General features: G+C 44.6%; 1 protein-coding gene across 5 annotated transcripts in view; it reads left to right on the top strand.

Annotated features, from left to right (window-relative positions):
• Positions 1-26,101, top strand: part of PDZD2 (PDZ domain containing 2) — a 192,568-nt gene that overhangs the window by 62,080 nt on the left and 104,387 nt on the right. Inside the window, exon 1 of one of the 5 annotated variants that reach the window (XM_072359495.1) lies at positions 17,505-17,625. The exons of the other annotated variants lie outside the window; for them this stretch is intronic. The gene's annotated coding sequence lies outside the window, so the exon portion shown is untranslated. Of the gene's footprint in view, positions 1-17,504; positions 17,626-26,101 lie in introns of those variants that run through there. 5 annotated transcript variants of the gene reach the window in all.

The following is a 26,101-nucleotide window of genomic DNA, read 5'->3' as shown; positions in this document are numbered from 1 at the left end:
ATAGTTGCAATGCTTGGACAGGACTATTATGTACTTTTAATCTTTAAAATCCCTGCTTACTAGATTTCCATTTCCAACTGTTTTTGAAAGAAAGCAAAGTAGGATACATTTCAACTGATGGCAGTGTGGTATAAACCTGAGATATGATTATTATTTTGTCATTGAGAAAACCCAACCAGTGCTTCAAACTATCATGTTCCCCATCTCCAGAAATGGCCAAACATTGATGTGTGTGGAAATACAGTCAGATAAGTGCCTGCCTTCTTCTCATTCCACAATCTGGAGTAGCTTCCAGAAAATGAGCAGGTAAATGTTTTGACAGCTGTAACTTTGTGTGGCCTTTTCTTAATCTCTCCTCCTCGGTGTCCTGGGGGACTTGCATGGACTCCTCCCTGGCATGAGATACGGCATGCTGAATGTCAGGGGAAATCAGTTTATTTTTGAAGATGCTGAGAAAGATTTTCAGAAATCAGACATGCAGTAGAATAGAGAATGAGCTTCAAAGTGTCTGAACTGAAGGCAAAGCTTTGACCTTACCTATGTTAGAGGTTTGCAGCAGAGGTCTCTCCAGAGGGCTTGCTGCTTTTGTATGTCACATCTGTGTGCTCCATGACAGCTGGGAGTATGAAGGCAATATCCTGGTCCTCCAAACAGGTCAGTGCTGATCTCATTAGATGCGCAAGACACGGACATCCTAAACATAGTCCCATTTCTCTGTAAGTGATTAGCAGCTGATTGCAAAGATTCTGAACTTCTAACCAAATTACAGCTGACAAAATGGACAAAGCCCTTTGTGCTGCTGGTCTGTACGTGTACTTGGATGAAACACTGGGTTCTCTATCAAAACAGTCTTTACTGGTGCTGGAAATGCAATAGGCAGTTACTGGCTGTATTCTGAGACAAACTCGGCTTGAAAAGAGGTCTTCAGGAGAATGCTCTTTTTCTTTTCCCTCTTGGTGGGAGCTGTGGGCAGAGGGAGATGAAAAGGGAATGGAAGTGGAGAATGGGGACCTTTGTTGCATCTGATCAGAACTCCTTGAAAATTTGGTGCTGTACTCTGAACAGTGATATTTCAGTGTTTTTTACTGGGCTTCTGCTTCCCCAGGAATTTGAACTGAATGGCTTTTCTATCATAACTTGCTTTATGCTTATCCCCACAACAGGGGGGTGAAAAACTTCCTGAGTGCAGTCTCTCTTTGTTATCAAAGTGCAATGCTCCAATTTCACATTATCTATGGGGCGCTGCTTCCAGCTGTGCTGTGGTGAGATGCTGCTGCTGCATCCTTTGCTGTAGCCACTTCTGGCTGTCTTTGGAGCATCTGCAGAGTTTTGCTGATGCCCTGTAGGCCGTAGTGATTTCCCTCTGATTTGATGTGTGGTGAGACAAACTGTACCTCGGGCTGTGCTCCCTCTGTTATTGAGCTGTGGCCCTCAGTTGAAGGTTTTGGCAATAAATCCATTGCTCGGTAGGGTCAGGAGTTAGGGTATATGAAAGCACGTGGTATGAAGGAAGAGGAGGTTTTCAGGTTTCTCTGCCTGTGTTAGACTTATCTTTCTCTGTAAGTTCTTCTGGATTTATGTGCTGCTCAGCAGAGCAGTCTCCTTTATGCATCCGTCTGCTCAGGGAGAAACCATCCCAAGAAAATTCCTCTGGTCATCACAGAATGCTTTCTGTCACCACCCTCCCACCTCCTGGGCATGTCAGGTTGCACAGATCAATTGCACTGTTTTGCTTTGTTTCCTCACCTCCTTCCCAAAACAAAAGTGCTGCCAACACAAAGTGCTGCTCAGTGTAAGCAGCTGTACTGCCTGGTGTTAGTAGGGACTTCTCCTGGTTATGTTCATAAGAAAATATTTTCGTTTTAATAGGAAAACAAATGGAAACGTATCCTGGCCCTTTGCCCTTGGCCAAGGGGCAAACATTTATGTGGGAGCTCCTTGTTAAAATATTAACAGCACTGACTACACAGAGAAAAACAAGCTCAGTGGTCCTGGAGAGCACAGCCTCCAAATGCAATCTCAGGGAACAGATTTATCATAACTGACCTAAAAAATGCCCCCAGTCTATTGTGGGGTTGAATTCATTTCCTTTATTTTTTATTTTTATCGTATTAACAATTTTCATGCTGCAGAGTGATGGATCGGGGCACAGAGGCTGGGACCTGGGGCTCATTGTCAGGGGCACGGATAAGCAGTGTAGGCTGATGTGCCCTCTGAACCTGAGAATGGAAAATAAGCAGCACACAGGGCTCTTGGCTGGAGGGTTTTTCCTCCTATTGAGCTTCTGTGAGCAGGGAGATGGTGAGTGTGTGTGCTCAACCTGTGCAAAATGGGAGGAAACCTGTGAATTTTGTTTCTCAGACACAGCAGGAGTTCTGCTGAGCTGTGAAAGCCTTGTACGCTAGTGCATGGAGCTATCTCTGAGAGATGGCTGCTGTGTTTTGCTCTGATACCAAATACGAACCAACCCTCTTAAAATATGACACAACTAAGAAACAAAGAAAGAGATGTTGTTCTTCCCTTTCTTTAAGTCTTCAAGAAAGACAGTTATGGGCAGACTTAGCCACACATGTTGAGAGATAAATTGCTGTGCAGAAATGAGCTTTATCCTAAATCCTCTCTCAAGAGCAAGAGACTTAAGCAGAAGGTCACTAATCCCCAGACTCTGCAGAGATCATTTAGCTTGTTTGTCGTCTTTGCTGTGTTAATCTGCATGTGGGTTCACCCTACTTCCCTTCTGCACCCTCTGGTTCCTGTCTTTCTCTCTACCTCTCCACGGTGATTCCAGTCTCTGTGGAGTAGTGGACCTTTGCTCTTGTAGTGATGCTCTTCTGCAGCATCCCAACACTATAACCTCCTCAACAGACTTTCCAAACTGTTCTACTTTGCATCATGTTTGCCTTTTCCCTCAGTTTGGTCTTAGCTAGCAACCCTAAAAGATGATGGTGTGACTGGTTTAAATAGCTCCTGGCCTACACGCTTTCACATTTGCTCCAAAATTTGGGAGTATTTTGCACACTGCTGCCACTGAAAACACATCTCACCTAATTCTGTAGGAACTGATACAGAGGGAATACAGGAAGAATTAGGCAGCATCCCCAGGGCCATCTGCAGCAAATGCTCCCCAGCTGTGGCTCTGCACACTTTGCTTTCAGAGGGCTAGCATCAGACTTGAAAAGATTCGCACAGAGTTTGGTGGTGTTGCCTTAGGAGGTAGAAAAGCTTCAGAGATGACGGAATGGGTTGTGTTGAGTGTTTTGGGGGGATATTTTTGTTTTGTTTCACTGAGATAGGAAACCTCTGCTTAGAAGACTGTATCCTGTTGCTATGTGTAGGACTGTGCATCTCCTTTTAATTGTTGTTCAGGCCATGCCATAATTACAAGAGCAGAAGATCACTGCTTGGGACAGAGCTCTGTCTTCCCAACTGATCTGCTGTGGAAACAGCCTCCTTGGGTTCCTGTAATTTGCACTTGACACAAAAGTGAGAACAAGAGCCCTTTTCCATCTTGAGTGGGCTTCCAGCCCTGCATGCCGCAGGCATCCCATGCTCTAAAGTCATTGAAGCACATTCAGGATGCAGCAGAACTCATGAATTGGCAAACTGCTGTAATGCACAAAACAGGGTCACTTTTCTCCACCACCCAGTCAGGGAGCAGGTGAGGCCTTCAGCCACAGAAGGATAATTTCACAGCCTCCTCAGAAGTGCATTTGCTAGCACAGTACAGTGCTTCAGTCATCAATAATTAAAAAGATAGATGTTCAAAAACATGAGCAAGGAACATTTTGTGCCCATTATTCTTGCTCTTCTTATAATGCTTGTGCCCTTACACACCAATTTGCAATGTGCAGTCAGTCATTCACAGTGTCTCTTCTAATCTGTAAATGTGAACTGCTCTTCATATTCTGGAAGTCCACAGTTTAGCAAATAGCAAGCTGTGTGCTGAAGGGTGATGTCCATGAGGCCAACTGTTTTCCTTTTCTACCCACAGTAGGTGTTGTGCCATGAACCCTGGGAGGGCACATCTTCTCCAGTCTCCATTGAAAGATCTTCTCTCATGGCACTGGACTAAGTGGGGCAGCACTCTTTCTCTCAGAAGATTTTCAGCAAGGACAATGCAATCCTGTCTTGCCAACCTCATGGACCTTTGGGAGTGACAGTTGGTATCCCACCAGGTGCACTAGGGCTGAGCTGTGACCCTCCAGAGCTAGGAGCAAGAACAGTGGATGGCAGTTGAAAACCCACACCTTAAGTCCCACATCACTGGGAATCAGGCCTGGCTGGGCATGGAGAGTAGCAGGGAGGACTGAATGACGATGAACAGGAGATGGTTCCACAGGCAGAGACTGTGCTCGGTGGGAGCCTGCCATCTATGGGCACAGGTGAGAGAACAGGTATAGGAGATGCAGGTGTGATTGGCAGAAAGGTGGGTATGCAACACCAGGGACAGCTGCTGCCATGAATAGCCTTTGGCAGTTCTTATTATTTTTTTCTCTCCCGAAGAAAACTCATTGCTCTGCTTATCTGATGTGACACTTGCCTCCAGGCACAGACCAGTATTTCATGCTCCTTGAAACTTATTTTTCTGTCTCCTTTCTATTAGATGTAGGCTAAGATGGGAAGGGCTATAAGTTGCAGGCTCTTTAGCATCACTCATCATTCTTGTGACTTACTCTGGATGAAATGTGTGATGCTCAGAAAGATTGCCCAGGCCTCCAAAGATACTTTAACAGACCGGTGCCAGTAGAAAGATAAGCTAGTAGGCATGGCAGGGAGTGTTTGCACTGTGACAAGGTTTGGGGCATATCTAGAAGATCAGTTTGTACCTATGAAGACAGGAGAAGAGCAGAGGAAATGTTGTTAGCAGCAAATGTCATGCTAAAGCATCCAAGACTTAGGAAGGCTAGCCAGGATGATGATCTCAGTAGGAGCATCTGTGAGAAGTGAGGTGTAGGTGGAATGTGGGTTTGGGCTTTTTCGAAGAGCAATAAAATTGTTGAAATCTGACCAAAGGAGACTGTTGTTTCCTGTGATGATTAAGAATTTCTCCTATTGCTTAAGATGATGCTGAAGTCTCTGGTGTTTTTTGGTTTTTGTTTTGTTTTGTTTGTTTTTGTTTTGTTTTTTCCATTTCTCCTTAGCAAAATTAAGAGTTGATAAATAGAGTAATGATTTTGACTGCATTTTCCTGGTCCGTTAGTTGGTCATTGGATTGAGTTCAGGCCAGTGAAGCAACTATTTCAGAGAACAAAAGGCAATGGTGTCCCTATTCTTGTTCTCATATACACTGACTTGCTGCAATCTGTGCCATGATAACTGAGGAATTAATAAGTGCTGCAGATTTTCTGCAGCCTGTCTGGCCTATTTTTGTTCTGATATTGAAGGAATAAGCAGAGATGCTTTATAATCAGTAAATTTTGTGGTACTGTTTGAACACTGAGGCCAGATGGGGAATATAACCAAGAGATTGGAAATTCCCTCTCAAAAGCTCATTGAAAACAGAGTCAAACCAGGGTGTGAAGTTCTCACTGAAGATGGTTTCTCACACAGTAGTTATTCTGTTGAAAACTGTGCTTCCTATTTGCACCTGTAGAAAAGTGCTGCTAAAACGTAGATTTTTTCTCGGTTTCCTCTAGAGGGCAATGTCATATAAATATTTTAAGCATTTTTTGGGTTGTGTCGACCAGGAATTTCGTCTGCCTTATCTGAGAATTCATAGAGTAGAAGTGAAAAATGTTCCTCCACCTACTTTTTAGGATGTGTCTATAGGATGTGCATATGTGCAATAATAACCACTGTATTGAACTGAAAGTTCAATAGCTAATCCCCATAAGGAGCACAGAAATGTGTTTGCATTTTGGGCAGATGTGCCTGCTCTGGAATACAGAAAAAGGAGCTACATATGAAGATCTGGCTCTTTTCTTTCACTTGTGCAGTTTCAGCAACCTTTAGGAGCTACTCCTTATTTAAACTCCTGTAAAAGAGATTATAATCCAGTCCTTTGAGACTGGTGTGACCGTTTGCAGTAGTTTACATTGGTAGTTGGAACAGAGGGTAGCTGGTAGGACAGAGGTGCAGAGAACAAATGTAAATACCAAATCAGCATGGTTCATACAAGCTAGGGAACAGAAGGATTTTGTGCTACCACTTATTTCCACAAGAATTTGGGTATTGCCAATTCATTAATTATATTAATTGATTGAGGGATGTCCCCAACAGACCATCTTTGGTGCTAGTCATCCCTATGAACAGCTGCTGGAAGTTAGTATGAGTCAAGGATGGTCACACTGTCTCTTAATACTCGATCTTAAGGGACACTCCTATTTTCAGTGACTGTAGTGTAGAATAACAACAAATCTGGATAAAGGCTGTTTTGTTTTTCTTAAAGCTCAGATGTGCAATTTGGAACATGCTATCATGGGCACAGATTTCTGTTGCCTCTCGCTGTCTTAACACTCTCTCCCAAACCAACACTACTAAAGGGGAAATTTGCTCTTGACTTCTGAGCATGAGAATGACTTTAGGGAAATCCTTTTAGAATTAGTGTCCTTTCTCCTCCTCATGGTGACTGGACCTCTGGAGCATCAGCATAATGGCCTTATTGGATTAATTTGCAAATCCCATATGTTTACTGAATGTACGGGTTGACATTCTTTGTGAAATACCTATTCCAAAAAAGTAACTGGTGATTTGAATAAACCTGTTTGTTTGTTTTTCCCCAAACAGAAAAAGCAATTAATTCAAGTAAAACACTCATTCCCAAAAGTGCTCTATTTGAAAGCAAGAGCCTGTGAATAAAAAAGAGCAGTGGTTGCCTGACTTCAAAGACAGCAGTCATTAGGCAGCAACGTAGGATTTTCTCTCTACTTTTGAGTTACGGGAGTTATAAGAAAATATGAGAACCCTGCTCTTCCATAGCATTTATGAGTTGAATAGGTGAGAATGGCTTTTTCCAATTACTGCTGCTGTCCAAGCACCTTTCTAATGGTTCGAATCTTTTGTAAAACAGAAGTTTGATAAGAATGTTGTTACATTTGAGTTGCAGGGAGAAGGGAAGGATTAAGCCTATAGAAAGTTAGCGGTAATTAGATATTCCTAGTTTTCTTTCTAAAGGTGTATGGACTGGATTAATACCTTTGGGTTTGGCCGGTGTATTCAAAAGTTGGTGCAAGGCTCATGTTTGCATCACACTGACTGGAAGAATCTGGCACTTTAATGCCCAATCTCAGGGATTAATATCTGCCTTCAGATAGCAGGAGCTATATTTGGGTCTGTAGGTGTGCAGAGAGATTGGATTGCTCTGAGCTGGGATATCCCTGGGATAAAAGTACCTCGTAGCCTTGAAAATGTCATCCTTGCTGCAGGTACTGAACACACTGATAAAGGTTCATAACTTCATCTCCTCCTGTCTTGCTTGCTGCAGTATGATCTGAAGAGTGGCTTTATTGCACAGAAAAACAATCACTGACAATAATGTAGCACTGTGGGCCTCAGTAGAATTACTTCAAGTTTGTCTCTGTGGAATCTGAGTAACCCTGCTCTCAGAACTTCCTCCTGCTACTCAATATCTGATCCAGGAATCTGCGATCTGCTTTTAAATCATTGCTTCAATTCAGAAAATGAGGTATATACACAACAGAAGATGATTTAGTAAATTTGCCTATTTCATCAGGTTAAATTATGTGATTAAAATAATTCAGATTTTAATAATTTCACACAGAGGGTGGTGACGCACTGGAAAAGGTTGCCCAAGGAGGCTGTGGATGCCCCATCCCTGGAGGCATTCAAGGCCAGGCTGGATGTGGCTCAGGGCAGCCTGGTCTGGTGGTTGGCAACCCTGCACATAGCAGGGGTGTTGAAACTGGATGATCATTGTGGTCCTTTTCAACCCAGGCCATTCTATGATTCTATGAGTTTGTCAGTTATGCTGTGAAAAAAGGAAAACTATGGTTAAAAAAGCGTGCATATGCCAAATGGAAGAGAAGCTAATGTCTGGTGTGTGGAATTCAAAGTCAGCGAGGGTTTATTCAAGAATCTGCTTTTAAGTGGACTCTGTTTTAAATAGTGTATGAGAAAATCAGAATTCTAGTGCTTTATTAGACTTTTTTGTGACTCAGATGCTTTCCCCTGTGTCCTAAGAATCATATCATAAGCTGTGGAAATGAGTTTAAGGGGCATCATCATCATAAAAAAGTCATGCAAGTTAGTACAGCAGTAAACATCTGCCTTGAGAGAGGTGGATTGCAGAAGAGCTCTGAAAACAAAAGAGATAAAAAGACTAGAGGGTAGAGATATTTTATGATAGAAGTAGGAATTAGAAATTCATTAATTCTGGCTGGCTGAATAGTAATCAAAAGTGTTTTGTCTAATATGTAATTAAATTAGATACCTATGTCTGTTGAAGCAGTTCAGCTAGCTCTAATAACCAAGGAAACTAATCCCATGTCCGGGTGTCGGCTCCTGTACTCTGCTCCCCAGGGATTTTTCAGCCCTGAGGGTATCCTCGCATTTAATGATTGTGTCATTAGTGGTATTAAAGAATAGGAGGAGATATATTCTTTCCTTTTATATAACCTTCAACACACTTGGGACCGTTGGCCATGTGCTACATTTGAGCAGTCACACTGTTCATGATGAAACCAAGTCAGGATCTACTTTTGATTAGAAAAATGCCGCGTCCTTTGTCATACACTGAATGCAAAACTGGTGTAAGAATCCAGCATGCACCTAATGTAAACCCAGCACTTACTCAAAGTAAATCCATCACATACCCATTGTAAATCCAGCATGCAACCAATGTAACTAGCACAAGTTCTGTTCCTTTTGGAGTGGCATTTGCTTCTTGCTTGTAGGTTGTGTTTCTGTCTGTGGTGAGCCCATGTTCACTTTGCATTCCGTTTCTCATCTGGATGTTTCTGTTTTAAATCATCTACTCGTAATTTATGCTTGCATTAAACCTTGTGCGACTTAAAGCTATGCATCAAACTGCTGTCAAGGCCTTGCAGCCTAATGGATATCACGTGTGGGTTGAAGAGCTGTTGTGTCCCGGTCAAACCTTCTCTTCCTGCTGTGAACGAGTCACAGCTCGGTGACAGTGTGGCGATGACCTCAGCTTGCTTTTTGCAGGTGCTTGAGTTCTCTGGGGGAAGAGCAGTTTATTAACTGCTGTGTTTTACTGTGGAGTGTTTCCTTCCAGGTACCTGCCCTGTTGGAGGGTTATAAAATAAGTAAAATTCTTGGAAATATCTGTTTCTTCAGACATATGCTTGAGCAATACAAATAAGCCCTACTTTATACAGATACCTGGTTGGCTATGAATTTAAGTATTATTCAGACTTCCTGAATGTCTCTGTGAAGGATCAGCATAAAAAGTGAGGCCTATTTACCTGCAGGGTTTTGCTGGAATCATGACAGGGTGGAAAAACTGAACTCTTGTTTTTCCAAGGCCTCTTAGCCAAAACACCATTCTTTTGTGTGCTGAGCACAGGCTTTATGTAAAACCTCATTTTTGTTGTGGTGCTCCAGCCAGTGCACAGCTGAGGCTTAATTTCCAGGTACGATATTTGAGGTTTGCTGTCAAGTGAGAAGCTGCAAGGCCAAGCCTACCTGAGCTGCCATCTTTCTGCATAGAGTGAGTGCTCCTCAACAAGAGTTTATGCAGTTTTATGAAACTTCACTTACCTTCCCTTCACCAGGTTATCTTTTAGAGCTCAAACAGTGCAAATGCCCATCAGGGTGGCTCCACATGTGGATCTGTAGGGGAAGAAGGAGCCACTAGGACTTTTGGTGAGAATTTCCTTGCAAGTTAAAGCAGGGTCCTTGGGAAACAACTGAGCTGAGGAGGAAGTAGTATTGATATCAAGATAAGAATGCAGGAAGAGAAAAACAGGATTAAATACAGCAGTGTAATGAATCTCACTGTTGTGTGTTCATTTAGTGGGGCAGTCTGGCAGCTCTGGGGACATCCCCCTGCTCCAACCTGCAGCATCCTCCCTCTTGTGCTCACTTCACGAGTCCACTTATCTCATGGCCTGCAGTTCTGCAGCCTACAGATCCCTGTTGTGATGTAGGAGTTTCATGGAGATGGGTGGAGATTTGTGCTGCTGTTCATGGACCTACTGAATTATTTTCCTGGGGTTTGCTAGGAAAGCGTTCTGAGGAATAAGTTCATGAAGAAAATGGGGTGAAAAAGCAAATGTGGTGTAAAGGCTGAGGATTTCAATCTCAGTCATTTTTTGCCACCTGCTCCTCTTTCAGCCTTGAGCAAATTAACCTAAAAGTTGTGCCCTGGAGAAATTGCTTCATTGGTCTGACTGAATACTTAAATTTTAAAGCTAGGATCACTGTCGTTTTTCCCTTGGTCAGCTGCATATTGGGACTTCTAACCTCTGGACTGTGCCAACCATCAAAGTGTCCCTGTATAAATACTGAGACCTAACTCTTTGTTCTTTTACTGAAGGCAAAAATCCCCTCCTGACACACAGGGGGGCTTAGAACTTTACCACACTGAAGCCTGAAGTTAAAGAAAATCATTTATTGTTCTTAATAATCCTTTTCTTTGGGTACAATCAAAAGGCAAATTATTTTTTATGACTTAGAAAAAAGAAGTCACACATATTTATCCATCTCTGAGGATGAAGGAGGTGGTGAATCCCAACTCTTAGATGACACAGGAGTGTTTTCTGAATTCTACATGCATAACTATTGTCCCAGAATAATTTGGTTAACTAAAGAGGTGACTCTTAGTTTATAACAATGCAGAAGAAGAAATGGGTGTGTGGTATGTATTGTCAAACACATCAGGCTTTCACAAACTGTTCCATAAGAAACCACTGCAGCTCCAAAATATTAAGGCAAAATTGTCATCCAGCCATAAATCTCCAATGCAATGAGATAGAAGGTTATCCTCTTGAAAAATCCAATCCAGACCTGAAAGTCAAGAAACGTACCCAATGGAGTGACATGAGCACCAAGCCTGAGATCCTGCTGTTAGCACCAGATGCTGCTGACACACGGTGTGGAGTCTGTAACACACATGCTGGACCCATCCAGCACAAGTTAGAAGCCTTGTAGGTTAACTTTATATTACTTGGAACCTGCAGGTTGCTTCAGCAAACAAAATTGAACCTGGGTGTTAAGATGATCTGGATTGAGAAATCCAAATTAGGTTTCCTCCTTAAAGAGAAATGAGGACTTCTTTTCATGATGGTTTTCAGAAGGAATATTTGGAAACAGATGCATTCTGTTTTCCGGGTTTCACAAACCCAGGCTGTGCAATAGAAGTACTTCCTCTGCTTGCACAGAATGGTCAGAAGGCTTCTGGAGCAAAATCCTTCCTAAATCTCATGTGTGTTTTAAGGAAGACTCTTGAAACATTAATAAGTGGTGGGTGGCTTGCACATTCAGATATACACTGAGAAGTAAGTGAAGGTAAAGTGCATGATGGCTGGCAGTGTTTAAAAAGGAAACAAGATCTGGGCTTCCGCTTTGGATATCATAAAGTATAGAGTTTATTGCATTAATGGAAGCTATTCTAGTGTAAAGCTAAAGCTACGTTTGGAACAATCTCTGTGATCCTGGTTTTAGGACACTGGGAAAAGTAAAATGCCTCCAGAGTGGGATATGCACTTCTGGAGGGGGCAGCCTCTGCTGGAATCTACATTGGTTTGTACAGGAGGAGAAGGGAGTAATGTTACTTTGATAGGAAATCTAGTGAACAGGAAAGGTATGTTTGCAAATGGGGAGTTAATTCCTGAGCAGAGAGCTCCTGCAACCCTGCCTGCTACGTGAATACCACTATCTAGGTGCAGGCAGGGAAAGCAGTTCCAAAACACCATGCTGGGTTTTTGCAGCGGGGCAACATGCTCCCTTGGTTGCTCTGCAGATGTGCCATGCCAGAACTTGCATTGCTTCTGTGGAGGTGTTTTTCAGTGCCCATGTACTCCTAGCAGCCAACCTCCAGCCCTCCCATCTCCCGTCTTTCGCCTTATCTCTCTCATGCTTTTTCTAGGATGTATTACAGGGTCATGAGTGGACTTGTCCCATTTCTTGTCCTGTCACTTCTAACACTGCCAGGGAGAGAACCTGGAGCTGCCATCCTGGAGCAGGCTGCCCGCAGCATCACTGTGGGCTGGGTGCTCTGTTGGCCACATCTCATCTGTGGGAAGGCAAGTATGAGGCCAGGTGTGCAGAGCCCACCCAACCCCAGTCAGCGTCTTGCTGTCTCTAGTAAGCTGCTGGCAGGCTTTAAGCACATTTTTCACCTATCTGGCGATCCTTTGGGTTTCTAATGAGATGTACATCGCGTACTGTGAGCACAGAGTCTTGCTGCTGAAAGGTTCAGGTTGTGAAGAACACAGACCCTGTTGACTGGTGCATTCCCCAGGGCTGCAGAGCACCCCGTGTCACATTTTGCACTCATCAGAGCTTAGCAGAGTTAAAAATAATCTTGTTGTCAGAATATTTCTTGGGAGTGAAAATGTCCTTAGGATACTTTGTGAAATGTTAACCTTTGGACCAAGCAGGGTAAGGAAAAAACAGAACAGTCTCCGACCCCGTGATAAAAGTTTGTCTTAGTTGCGCAATAAGGGAGAAAGGTTAAGAGCAGACTGGCATCACCTTTGGGAGGGAAAAGAATGGAATTTAAATAGAGATCTAAGGGTGAGTACATAATTTGAGATATTATATCATTGTAAAATATTTTTCTTTCGATGCCTAAAAGATTACCTGGGAGAAGACGTCTGGCACTGTGCAGTGTGTGGAGGTCTCGCTGGGAGTTGGCTTTGAATTCAAGGGAGGGCAGAACCTGGTCTTTCTCCTTTTTTTGTTCTGAAAGGGTAACGTCAATTGTAAACTTGGTCCTCAAGTTATCTTTGCTACAAACAAGCATAGATAAGTGTTTCCATCCCGGAAAACCAAATTGCAGTGGTAACAGATTGTTTTGATCAAATAAATGTTGTAAGAGTCCAAACTTGGGCTATGCCCCATAAACAAGTGAATGTATTAGGTAGATGGAAATAAAAATTAAACAGAGGACACTACTGAGAGCAATGCAAACTGTAAATAAGGGTTGAGAGGTGAAAGACAGCTCAGCGACTCTTGCCATTTAATAACTGTGGCAGATGTTAGAAGTAGCAGATAGGCAAATGGGTTTAACTGTGTGATTTCTGCATTGCTGTTATCCCTTCCTATTTCGGTGGTACTGTTAGGTCTTCCTATTCTATGCTCTCTAGACTTCAGTTGCTGCTTTGTGTTTTGCAGATTGAAGCAGCATCCTCAGCACACATTTATGTCTACAGTTGTGTGCTAATTGATAGGAGAATTACTCTGTTGTGAAGTCCATACCTGAGTCAAAGAGCCTATTTGAGAAGGCTTTATCCCCTGTAGATTTGTAGTAACCTCTGAATAAATTCTATGGCCACATAAAGAAGTAAGTAAAAATGAGTTTAGAGCAGTAAAATATGGATACTTTGCCTCACACTTGGGAGTTATATGAAACATCCTGATAAAGTGAGGTATTTTTTCATATATAATTGATTTTTTAGATGATCAACCTATAAATACACTGCAAATGCATGAAGTCAGCTCTAACAGTCTCTGAACACTACCAAGGTTCATGAACAGCTCCTTGCCCACACTCTGCTCAACCTCTGGTTAATGGAGATGCCCACGACACTCCTGGATACTTTGCTATGCAGTGTATGCTAGGGAATGAACCTCCATTAGTGTATGGTGGACTAGAAGACCATTAGTGTATGGTGGACTAGGAGACCTCCAGAGGTCCCTTCCAGCCCCTACCATTCTGTGATATTTGGAAGACATTCTAGGAGAGGGCCTGAGGGGTGCAGTCAGAGCGTGCTGTGAATGTGGTCTCACCTCCCCCTCCAATGAAACTTTACAGCAAACTGAAACAAACGGTGTAGCAGAGAGATCTTCCATACAATTTCTGTTCTGAAGGCTAGTGAACTTTCGTATTTTCAATATTAATTAGCCTTAGTATAGGAAGTTACAGTGTAAGCTCTCTGGGGCAAGAGCAGTATATCCATATTTGCCTTACAAATTAAGGCTGTATTTTGAGTGCTACAAAAATAATAACTGTGAATAAATGAATTTATTAGTAACACTGTGATGTTATATTTCCCAGCAGTTTTCAATAGTATCTCTTAACATTTTCTTTTCATATTTTGCCCAAGAAAACAGTTCTTTTATCACAGGAGAAAACACCTCTGATTATAGCCTATCTAACTGAGGAGTACAGCTGGAGAGCTTCCTGACTCACAGGGATGAGACTTCAGACCCCCCAAAGAAATGACTGGAAAACATCTCATTTCATTTCCTACTGTTTGTATGGTGGGAGGGATAAGTGAGTGTTTACTAGCACAGCTCTTGCAAGGGCCTGTCTGCAATTTGCATTTAAAAACCCACCACAGATTAGGCTCTGCGGTGTTTTCAACCCAACCTGGAGCTGGTTGGAATTCTTTTGGTCATTGGCATTTTTTTTCTGAAGACCCCACGAAGTGGTGGTGGTTTTGCAGCCAGCAGGAATGGATGAGGGTAGAACTCCTCCAGGAGCCCTGGGGGGGCTGGCACTTAGCTCTCAAGAGTTGTTTATAGTGATTGTGTCTCAGAGCTATTAAACTTACATTTCTGGGGGGGCTTTAAAGGTCTTTTGTTGTTCTCATGCACAGAGGAAACACTAAGGACAAAGTTTTCTCTGTGGCATTCATCACACGGTGTAACAGCATGTGGTGCAGAAATGTGTTTAAGCTGGTGTTTGCAGAGAACTGGGGAGCTCGTTGCCTGGACTTATAGAGCCGACCTAGCAAAGCATGGAGGTCAGCAGAGTGATTTTTGTATTTACACTGGCATAGCTGGGAGCAGAATGTGGCCTTTGCAGTTCTTGGCTTGCTGGACTCCTATTCAGTTTTAACCCTCTTTTGTGTCATTTTTGTGGTTTCTGGCAGAATTCTGAAATTTGTAGCTTTATTTTAGGAAAAAAACTGAACATCATATTTTTGTTCTGGGTTATATGCGGTCTCGGATAGATGCTTGAATAGATACTTATTGTGTTCTCAAAGGAATTTCATGTAAATATGTATATTCATTTTGCTACCCATCAGTTCCACAAACATCTCAGATCTTGAGAACACGTAGCATGTAATTGACCTTATGTGTGTGTTGTGTCAGGGGCGGCAGACATCTGGTGCCCAGCACATCGCAGTGTCAGGAGAAAGGAAATGTTTGTGCCTGTAGTAAAGAACAAATGTGCCCTCTGCTTCCGGCTCCTGAAGGTGGTATTTGGGATAGGACTTCAGTATAGTGGGATTTTAGGTGCTGCGGAACAGACACGACGCTGATGAAATCATCACAGTTGCTTCTTTGTTAACTTCTGATATTAACACATTATTGGAGCCGACTTCAGTGATGGTTAGCTTGTATGAATGGGGCTTTGAGATGATTTCTGCTCACCGTTCCTTTCCTGAATGTGAATTAAGAGCTTGTATACTCAAAGAAGATGAGAGATAAAGGACAAAAAATCGCAGCACTCCCCAAGATGACAAGTGGCATTTTCCCTGTGCGGTGACATGGGATGCAACTGCAACTTCACGTGCTAAGCACCAAACTCATTATTCTGCATCCTCCTTCTGACTGCAGTGGGAAACAGCATCTTCATGCTGTAGTTTCCACAGTCTCTCCTTCAGATTCAGAAAGGAATTTGATGAGCTGCTCTAAGTATTTCTTGTTGCTTGCATATGTATGAAGTCATTTTTCTGTTGGATAGACTTGCTCTACATGTTTATAAATTGATGTTTTATCTGTAAGAAAACATATGACTCCAATACTGTTTTGGCTTATATCACAGCAGATTGCTTTGAAGTGCATAGCTGCATGTGTGTGCCTAAAATGCTATCAACGTCCTCCAAAATAAGAGCTGGGAAGAGGTGAGGCCAAATCCCCCCAAATTTCAATGGAATGCAAGCTCCTAAATAGAAACTGTGAACGCCTTGTGCTGCTGCCACTGAGATGGGAAGTAGTCAATGTTTGGGACTTTCCTGATGCCTAAGAACTGGACTGTGTGTCCATACAGAGCACTTTGGCCTTGCCTGGGCCAGAGCAGCTTCTCAGTGTCTTTGTCCCACATCCAGCATTCTCACAGAAGATTGCATGGGATAACCCCTGATGTCTCTTCTCTGTATATGACTCTAGCCTAAGAAGTTCAGGAGACAAAAGGAGGCACCCTGGGGTGTGAATCCTGCTGCACAGCTCTTTGTATCATAATGTTAACCAGGTCACGGGGATGACAGAGAAACCGGTTTTAGTGCAGGGACTTAGGACAACTTCTTCTCCCTGAATTTTGCATTCACTTTTGCACATTCTGCTCAATGGAGCGCCGCAGCCTCCTTGCTGTGCTCAGCATCTGAGCTCTTCTCCTCCTTTTAAATGAAAGGGCTGGTGAGGTTTTTTCTCAGGGGACATCAGGCCATGAATCATGGCTGGAGGAGAGGCATTTCTGGGTTCGCAGCATTGAGCCCCAGAAAGAGGCAAATCCTGAAGATGGAAAGCTTCCCCTGAGGTTGGCTCTACGTATGTTAGCTATTGGTGCATTCCGCTTTGGCTCCTAATAAACAACCTGTGCTCTCTGGGAGCAGGGGCACTGACACCACCCTCTGCGTTTCACTCCAAGGAACAAAGCTGAGAGTCTCTTCTGCCTCGCTCTAGACCCCTGAAAGGCTGAGAATCATGCTGAAAATCCTGAAAAACAAGAGGGACAGTGATCTCTGCATAGAGTAGTATTGTGCAGGAGAGACAGGACTCCTCTGAACAAAGCAGAGCAGTTAGAAGGCTGCTGGAACACAGCGTGGGACTCAGTGGAAGAGTTTCATCCTTGTCTTGATTACAGACAGCTCACCGCATAGGTAACTAATATATATTTTGGTTTGTTTTTTTAGCCATAACAGTGGCTTTACATCCAGTGTATGGCCAGACCTTTTGGCACGGACAGTCACGTTTGACCTCAATTGCATAGGTTAGCCTTTATGAGTGAAAAGACACAGTATTGGCTACCAGCTGACTGCTCTCGGGACAGCCAGACACATGAAAAATGCCCCCGTGATGTTAAACCACAGCCTGCAATGAAGGTGCTCGGCTTTGGCACATCAAGGTGCACTCCAGGGAAGAAAACAGCCCCTGTGAGCTGCGTGGGGGATTTTAATTTGGATGCCCGGAGTGGAAACACCTCCGAAGGGGAGAAAGTACACCGGAGCGCGGTGTGGTCGGAGCGAGCGCGTAGCAGCGAGAACCGCTCCGGCCGTTCCCACTCCCGCAGGAGAAGCCCCGCGTTCGGAGCTGGGCGGGCAGAGCGGAGGTTGCGGTGCGAGGGTCGGAGCTCCGGCGCTGCGCACTCCCGGCGGCGGGAGCTCGGGGCTGCGGGAGCGCGGAGCTTGGAGCCGCGGGGCGGGGCGCGGAGCGGGGCCCTGCTGCCGCGCCCGGGAGGAGGGAGGCGGCGACGGCGACGGCTCCGCGGCGGTAGCAGCGCGGCGACTCGGCGGCAGGTGATGAAGCGGAGCCGCGGGCGGCGGGGGACGGGCGCTGCCAAGACGCGGAGCCGGGCGGAGACGCGGAGAGGTGTGCGGAGCCCGCCGCCCGGAGCTCTGGGGAGGCTCCGGGGATGCAGGGCGCGGGGGCCGGCGGGGAGGTGTTGGGGGGGTCGGCACTCGGGGCTTCGGGCTCGGCGCTGGGCAGAAACTTTCATTCGGGGCTCGCATTGCCGAGGAGACGGGGCTGTGTCCCAGCGCGCCGGGCAGTGCCATTGAGGATAACCTCCGTAACTCAAGGCACGGAACGCTTTCCCGTGGGACGCGTGAGGACTGGGTTTTTAAAATGAAAGCGCTGCTGAAAGCCTTGCAGAGGAGCTTCCTTTGGCAAGCTTTCGTACTGGAGGTTTTTCATAAGGGAAATATATTGTCTTTCAATTGGATGCAGAAAATAGGGCTGAATGATCGCTTCCTAAATCCAGCGTGATTCTTGCTTTCGTTTAGGAGAGCTTTTGGTGGCGTTCGTGTGCCACAGCCATCCTGCTCTCTCAATATCTGCTGATCCTCTCGCAAACAAAAGTCTGTTGATGTTTAGTGGGTTCTATGCATGTAGGGCACAGCACACTTAATTCCTACTTCACATTTAGTTCATGGAGATACAGACTCAATGCTTCTGCTCAGCTCTGCGTTTTGGCAGGGTCCTCTCTTGCAGCTGAACTGAGGGGGGGGACACCTTCAAAATGAAGCTAACAAGTAAAATATGCTTTGAAATGGAGTGCAGATGGGAAGTGTCGAAGTGTTGTGTTGCACAACAGCCTGCTCTGTGTGTGTGTGCCACGCCACTCACACAACTCTTGGTTTTATGATCGTGTCCACAACCTGAACTGTACCCCGTGCTGCTCAGAAATAGCATGCAGCAATACCTCAACCAGCAGCAGCTCTGGTGAGAAAGGCTGATTCCTCTCTGTCCTGACAACACTTCTGACGCCTCTGGTCAACACATCTGTTAGAAATGTGTATGTATCCCACATGTTTAATTCCAGAATATTGTCAGCTGTTGAATAAGATGATAAGCTGTTGTTTGCTGGCTCAGGTGGGTGTTATCTGAACTTTTCTTAGAGGTGCGTCATGAGATATGCATCTGTTTTTTGCATTCAAAAGCATTATTGTCAATTTCTGTTTCATATGGACGGATAGTTAGACTGCTAGTTGCACCTCTGACAGCAGAAACTGGGGCTCTCTACCTCGCCCTTATCCCCTCATCTCTGCCTTTCCTTAGGATGCGTTTCTCTGGCACCATCTCCTGGCTCGAAAAGGAGATCCCCCTTCATGGAGGGGTGTGGAGGGTTGGGAAACCTCCAGCTGGTTTTGGTAAAACTTGGGTAAGAGAGGTGGTGAATTACGTTTCCTCATGTCATTGCTGCAGTATGCCTCCAGCTTTTTCATGGGGAGAGAGCGTATGTCTCTTACATTACCTTTTCTGAAATCTTGGAATGATTTTTGACATAGTGACTAAATATTGTCATAGTATTTAGAAAATCATAGTTTAATATTGCATTCCTCACATGGCTGTGCCGGAAGGGTTAGTCATCTAGCCTCATGTATCTCCGTGCATGAGATTAGGTGGAAATGTGTTAAAGATATATCCTACGTATCCTAATTTTTCTGCATAGTCAGGGAAGTATGTTGCCTGCACATTATTAATCCTCTTGAAATAGAAAACCTGTGGCAGAACAGAAGGATCTCACTGTGATTTAGCAGATGTATGGCTACGTGCGGACTTTAAGCTTGAGCAGAGGGAATTCTTCCTTTGAGGAGGATCTCATTCTCAGTCTTCAGTGGAAAAATGCACTTTCTTCACGTGCAAAAGGCATGAAGTAAAGAGCCTTAACCTAAATTCTGGACCAGAGTTCCTGACTTCCCTCTGACTTCTGCATCTACCCACCAGTCTCCAGAGGGAACGAGAATGTGGTGGACTTTATTCTGAACCTGATCATCAGTCCTTGAGCTGTGGCTGTGGGGAGCAGAGCACAAGGTCTAACTTTCTGAAGCTTTCAGGTATGTGAAATGGCAGGGATGCCTTTTGTTTCCATATGAATGTCCTGTGTATTTCAGCAAACACTAGGTAGCCTGGTGTATCTCAGTGCTATTTAGCACTTCGTTATTGTTTTATAAACAGTGTGGGCTTAGAGTAAAAACTGATATGGTGTGAGTCAGGTGGCACCTACTGTTTTTTGTTTGTATGGCACAGCCCCCTTCTTTGAATCCAAAGGAATGGAAACAGTGGAATTTTCCTCCAAGAGATGGGTGTGGAGCTGTTGTAGTGGCTGTAGTTCTTACTGTGGACGTTTGAATTGCCTGCCGTGGGGCAGTGACCCCTGCGTGCATACAGAGAATTTCCTCCTTGCATGCAGTTTGCCACTGGGATTGTTCCTGGGAAGAGGACAGCCTCTTGAGGGCTGTGGTGGCCCAGGGCTGCTCTCTGGTCATCTGAAGCCTCTCCCTTGAGGCTGAACTCTGGCATCTCTCTGAAAGCCTATCTGGTCTTGTAGTTCACTGTAGAGGGGGAAAAAAGAAGCTTCTGAGCAGACCATACATCTTACAAGGCCTGCTTTTAGCATTTTACTGTGCTTTGTGCCTGCTGTGACCGCAGAGCCACCACAAGCCCTCCAGGGCTGAGCTGAATTATTTTCTGCCTTATGTGCCACCAAGAGAAACATCAGCTACGAGAGGTTCCAGCTGCAGAACTTGCGTGTGCAGTGTGTCTTGTTCAGATGTTGTTTCCTTAATAAAATTACTCATTTGGTGTAAAGGGCTATTGGCTGGTCTGGGCTTTTTTGTTTTTGTTTCCTCCCCCCCCCCCCCCCCCCCCCTTTTTCTTTTTTTTAATTCTCTTTCTTCTAGCCCTGGGATAAAACTGTCAAATTGTGTTCTTTCTTTCTGGCTTGTTTTGTGAGTTAATTTAAGGCACAGTCCACAGTCCTGGAAGAGCTGTGATCACAGAGAACTTGAAGTGGTAGCCCATTTACACGTGTGGGTAGAAATGGATGCTTCGGTGAGTACTGCATGTTCTTAAGAACAGCAGGAAGGCAGCAGCACTTGGAGAATGTTTCATAGGATTTATCTGGGAGCTGCTTGCAGCTAGCCTCATGAGGATACTGGTAGTAAGGGCTTTAGGGGAGTTTGTGTCATCTGACTATGCTAATATGCTATGTGTTCATAGAAATGCTCATGTATGCATACTCTTGTAGGCTGATAGTCCTGTCCTTTTTCCCAGTCCTTCCCTCATCCCACAGACCTTGTTTCGTGATAGCTGAGGCTCTGGCAGATGTTTGCCACAAAGCCTGGGTTACCTTTGGTATCGTGCTCAGCCTGGAGGCAGGATGTGGTACCTCTGCTCTGCCTGGTCATGGACTTGTAGTATGGCTTGGGTTGGAGTGGACCTTAAAGGTCATCATTTTGCTTGTCACAGGAGTGCCATCAGTTCTGGAGTAAATGCACCGAGTGTTTCGCTTGTCTGAGGGCTTGTAGCAGCTTGAGGCTGCTCATGAGGAATTATATCTTCAGATAAAATACACAGTGGAGTTCCCTTGTTGTAGGCCAGAATGAGTGAGAACTTAGGCCCAGATGTGGGGGAAGTGTTAAGCATTAGTGCAGTGTGCTCCATAAATACTGAGTGATCAGTGACTAGTGCCACCTGTCAGTTCAGCTAAAAGCTGGTCCAGGTCAGGTTTTGGAGGCAGAGGGAACTGGGATTTTTGCAAACACTTCTTTGTGACCCAGATGTGGTCCATCTTGTGTCCCAAAGGTGTGTCTCTGGCATTTCTGGCTCTGGAAAAGTGGCTGCTGCACCATGGATTGTATTGGAGCCAGGCTAGCTGGAGCAATGTAGATCCATGTAGCTCATACAGAACATCAGAAGTGGCCCTGCTGCTCCTAGACCCCTGTAAGAACTGCCTTGTTGCTCCTATGGAAGCAACAGGTAGAATGTCTGTATTTTCTGAGGCCTGCACTGGAGTGGGATGACCAGGTGCACTGGTTCTGGGGCATGTTACATCCATTGCGTGCTTCAGAGATTTCTGTGCTCCTAACAACAGAAGAGGGACTAAGTCTCGTTCCTCTGGTTTGAGAGAGAAGTTCAAGGCCACTGCAAGGTTATGGCTGTTTGCATAGCTGCTAGCACTGCTTTCTGGGGGCTGCGGTTCATATTGGCATGATTCACTTGATTTGTCCCATGGCATCTTAAGTGTTTCCTACAGTCTGGAGAAGCTCTTGGCTCTGGATGAACTCTGCTGGTGCTGAAGATTTGCAGTAACTTGCAGAATTTGACCTTTTGTCTCAACAAAGTGCTGTGTGGCTTCCAAGTACTACCGTGAGTATGTACAAAATACACAGGGAATGTATCTGTAAATCCCCGCAGCTGCTGGTGAGCAGGGAAAGGAGCAGGGCAGCACTGATGTTGCTGACACAGGAGTTATGGGTAGAAGCAGGAATCTCACCCTACTGGGCAGGAAGGAAATATATTTTCAAGTTCTTGTCCATAATCCAGAACAGTTTAGGAGTGCATTAGTGGGGTCAGACTGGTTGTTGCCAGATGATCTTGCAGTTTGTGGGGAGCGCTATACAGGAAAAGGATTTTGTTCTATGTCTTTGAACACTGACCTTCCTCTTTTGGGGCAGGATGTTTTGCGAGGTGGACTGATCTAGTCACAGCTCTTGTGCTCTTCTAGGTCAAAGCTGAAAGAGCAGAAGGGAGAGAGGATGCAGCAGATAAAATAAGAAGTTACAGAGATCCTTAAACTTAGGCTTGTAGGAAACAACTTTTAAAAGAAATGTTTAAAGTAAGAATGAGTGCACGATGTAAATAATTTGCTGAGAGGTAATCTTCCAGACACAGAATGACTGCCGCTGACTGCTTGGCTTGTGCTGTGTAGTCGTCTGACTGGCTGGAGTTTATGGCTCTTTCCCAGATTCTTAAAAGTGAAAATATTTAATTAGAGCGGCTTCTTGATTCCATGAGTCTTGACCCATGACCTGGAGATAAGTGTGATTTGCTGAGCTCATACTCATGCCTTTTCAGTTTGGATGCAGAATGGATTTGTTTGTTGACTGCTGTTTGAGAAGTGGCATCTGCAGTGTAAACTGCTTCTGTTGCCTGGGGGAGTGATGAACCAACTGATAAGAAATCAGGGGAAAGTTGCTTTCCTCAGTAAAGATAGGTTAATTATGGTAGGAAATAAAGCTGTGAAGGATATAGACATGCATCGTGCATGGAGTCAACCTCACTTTTGTCATGTTGTTCATGAAATAATGGACAAAAAAGTGAAGTGGCAATGGTAAGAGCCACCAGGCACCACCTGCCTAGTAAGACCCAGCAGTGACACAGGAGTTTTTTGAAGGCTTAATGGATCTGCCCTGGTGAATTCCCCATGCTGGCGTTTGAAGAGCAGAGTGAGAGCTATAAGAGTGAGAAAGTACGTGTGGATGGGATAGAGAAATGCTTCTCAAGGGAAGGGATGCTTCTGCAAGTGCCAGAGAAAGAAAATCTTTGTGAAGTGTCTGCTGGAAGGGGAAATGAGACGAGGTACGGAGATTGAGTTTGTTCACTTAACACAATCGTGTTAACGCTCTGTTCCTGCTTAAGTGACACCTCTGACGTAATGAAAGCTTTCTGGTCTTGCTGGCTGGCTGTGAGTCACGGAAGGGAGGAATTGAATTGAATCAAAGCCTGATCCTCAGGGGCAGAGATAGATGTCTGGTCCATGCAGGGAAGCTCTCAGCTTTGCACAGTCTCTGCTGGTAGCTTTGGCTGCAGTCGGTGTCTTTAATTTGGTCTGGAGGTGGGAAGCTCCTCTTCTTCTGTCAAATGCAGAGACATAGCGAAGACCTAACTTCAAGGAGTGGTAAAGAAACTACAGTGAGAGCTAAGACCCGAGTGTTAACATGTTACGGAGAAGTGTATGTGTGTCCATACGACAATGTCTTGTGGCTGTCAAAGGTGTCACTGGGGTCTTCCAACGGAGCTCAGGAGTTGTGGGGCTTCAAAGGGAAGCCTCTCTTCAGGCTGCACTCTCCAGCTGGACTTCAGTGAAATTTTTTATGATATACACAATTTTGCTGGAATGTGATTGTTCTCTCCTGGCTGTGGGCTGTGTTTTGAACTGTGGATAAAGGCAGACAGTGTCTTGTGTCTAAAGTCCAGCTGCTGCAATCCTTTTAAAGTGTTGCCTTTACTTTAAAACCATGGAGCGCCTTCCAGTGCAGCTTCTAAAGCAGAAGCTGAGACTAGCCAAGATGGTTTCTGAGGTTATCCTCCAGGGGAGAGACTTCTAAAGAGGCCGCCACTCAGCTGCAGTACTTGAGCAGCCTTCCGGAAACAGCTGCTAGAGATGCAGAAAGCTAAACTGGAATATGGTTCATGGCTGAAAAGTTAGTTTCACCATTAAAACTAAAATTTAAGAGAGTCCAGCTGCCTGCAAAGTGCAGCAGCTGGCTGAGCAGCCAGGGCACTCCTGAAGGAACATGGGAAAATATGTGTTGTATTGTCTTCCATGAGCTTTGCTTTAAAAACAAACGTGACTGTCGGCCAGAGGCAGTTGTTTGCTTTGTAGGTGAATTGGAAGAGAGCACTCCATGGATGTGAGAACTCATGCTGGTACTTTTAAGGACACTTTTTACAACTGCTTTTAACTTAATGCAGTTCTCAAGAGCCACAATATAAGAACAGTTTCCACTATGCAATACCACTGCTGATGAAAGCCTCCTGGCTGTGCTTAGTTAAATGTAGGAAGTGTCTGTATTTTGTGTTGCAGTGCAGTCTGAGATCTACCCATCTGAAGAGGGTGTCAGGTGTATTAGTCCCAACTTCGCAGTCAAACAACAGCAACAGATTGTGGTCAAAGAGTAGAGGGAAAATGAACATTTGTCTTTCTATAAACTTTTGTCTAGTGGCCCCTTTTTTTCCTTGTGACCAGAGAGTTAAAGCCTCACCATGACTGGTGAATACTGTACATTCTGATAACGGGTTTGAAACTTGATTGAAGCAAAAGCTACCCCCAAAACTGTACCTTGCTGTGAACAAAATAACTGCTTGTGGGAAAAGAAAACCCAAAATGAGCTGGTAGTACTGTTTATGGCTTATCTTTTCTAAATCAGACGGGAAAACTGGCCCGGAAGAAAAGCATGTTGGGGCAAACTTCTGTTGCATGCACGCAGTTATTAGCAGCAGTTGTGCATGCAGGTCCTTTGGAGTCTGTTTTGGAGTTTCTACTTATTCTCCCACAGAGGCAACTTAAGTCTGCACTGATGAGATTGTCCTGAAGACATAAGCATCCATAGGTTCTCTCCTCCAATATCTGGAATGGCATTTCTATTTACAAAGGCTGCTCTGGAAAGTAATGCCTTCTATTTCATTATATCGGCCTGTGACATCTAAGGTGGGTGTTGATGGTATGGCAGTAGAGGTTGAACCTTCCCACCAGAATTCTGTTACGTTTGTTTTACCGTGTGATAGATAGCAGCAGAGGGGCAGCCTGATGAATGGGATCTGACATGACAAAGCAAATTCATCTACACAGAAAAAAGGGCACCCGCTGACATTCACTGATGCTTCCTGAACATTTATGGAGACCAAAAGGTGGATATGGGTAAGAATTAAGGAGCGGGCTAACATGGGTGATTGTGTTGCAGGTGTGAACTACAGGCCACTTGTTCAGAAGGAGGAAGCAGATGAGGCCTTTTATAAACAGGTGGAAGTAGCCATGTGATCTCCAGCAACAGTTCTCATGGGGGACTTCAGCCATCCTGATATTTGTTCGATAAGTAATACGGCCAGGCACAGAAAGTTCTGTTCTTGCAGTGCATTTATGATAACTTTCGTTTGCAGGTGGTGGAGGAGCTGACGAGGAAGTGTGTGCTACTTGACTTTATTTTTAATAGCAAGGAGGGACTGGTCAGGGATATGATGGTTGGGGGAAGCGTGGGATACAGTGATCACAAGATGGTGGAGTTTAAGATCTCATGTGGAACAAGCAACACAGTAAGTAGAATTGATACCCTGGAGTTCAGGAGAGCCAAGTTTGATTTCTTCAAAGACCTACTTGGAAGTATTCCATGGGCTAGAGTATTAGAAGGTAAAGGGTGCCCATGAGAGATGTTTGGTGTGTAAATATCACTTCTTCCAAACTCAAGATCAGTGCATCCATAAGAATAAGAAATTGAAGAAAAGTGGCAAGAAACCGCTGAGTGGATGGTGAGGTGGAATGAGAACTAAAGGCAGGTAGGAGGCAAAATGGATGAGGCTCTTAGTGGTGCACAGAGATAATACAAGGAGTAATGCCCTAAAACTTGAATGTAGGAATTTCCATATGGAAAAACTTTATTATGTGAAGGTGACATTGGAACAGGCTGCCCAGAGAGGCTGTGGAGTCTCCTTCTATGGAGATATTCAAGACTTGGCTGGATGTCTACCCGTGTGACCTATTGTAGGTGCCTGCTTTAGCAGTGGGGTTGGACTTGATAGTCTCTTGAAGTCCCTTCCAACCCCTGTGATCCTGTGAACATTAGTT

This window comes from Excalfactoria chinensis, chromosome Z (assembly GCF_039878825.1).
Source record: "Excalfactoria chinensis isolate bCotChi1 chromosome Z, bCotChi1.hap2, whole genome shotgun sequence".
Classification (NCBI taxonomy): Eukaryota; Metazoa; Chordata; class Aves; order Galliformes; family Phasianidae; genus Excalfactoria; species Excalfactoria chinensis.
Note: the sequence above shows the minus strand (reverse complement) of the source record. Positions and strands in the feature narration are given on the sequence as shown.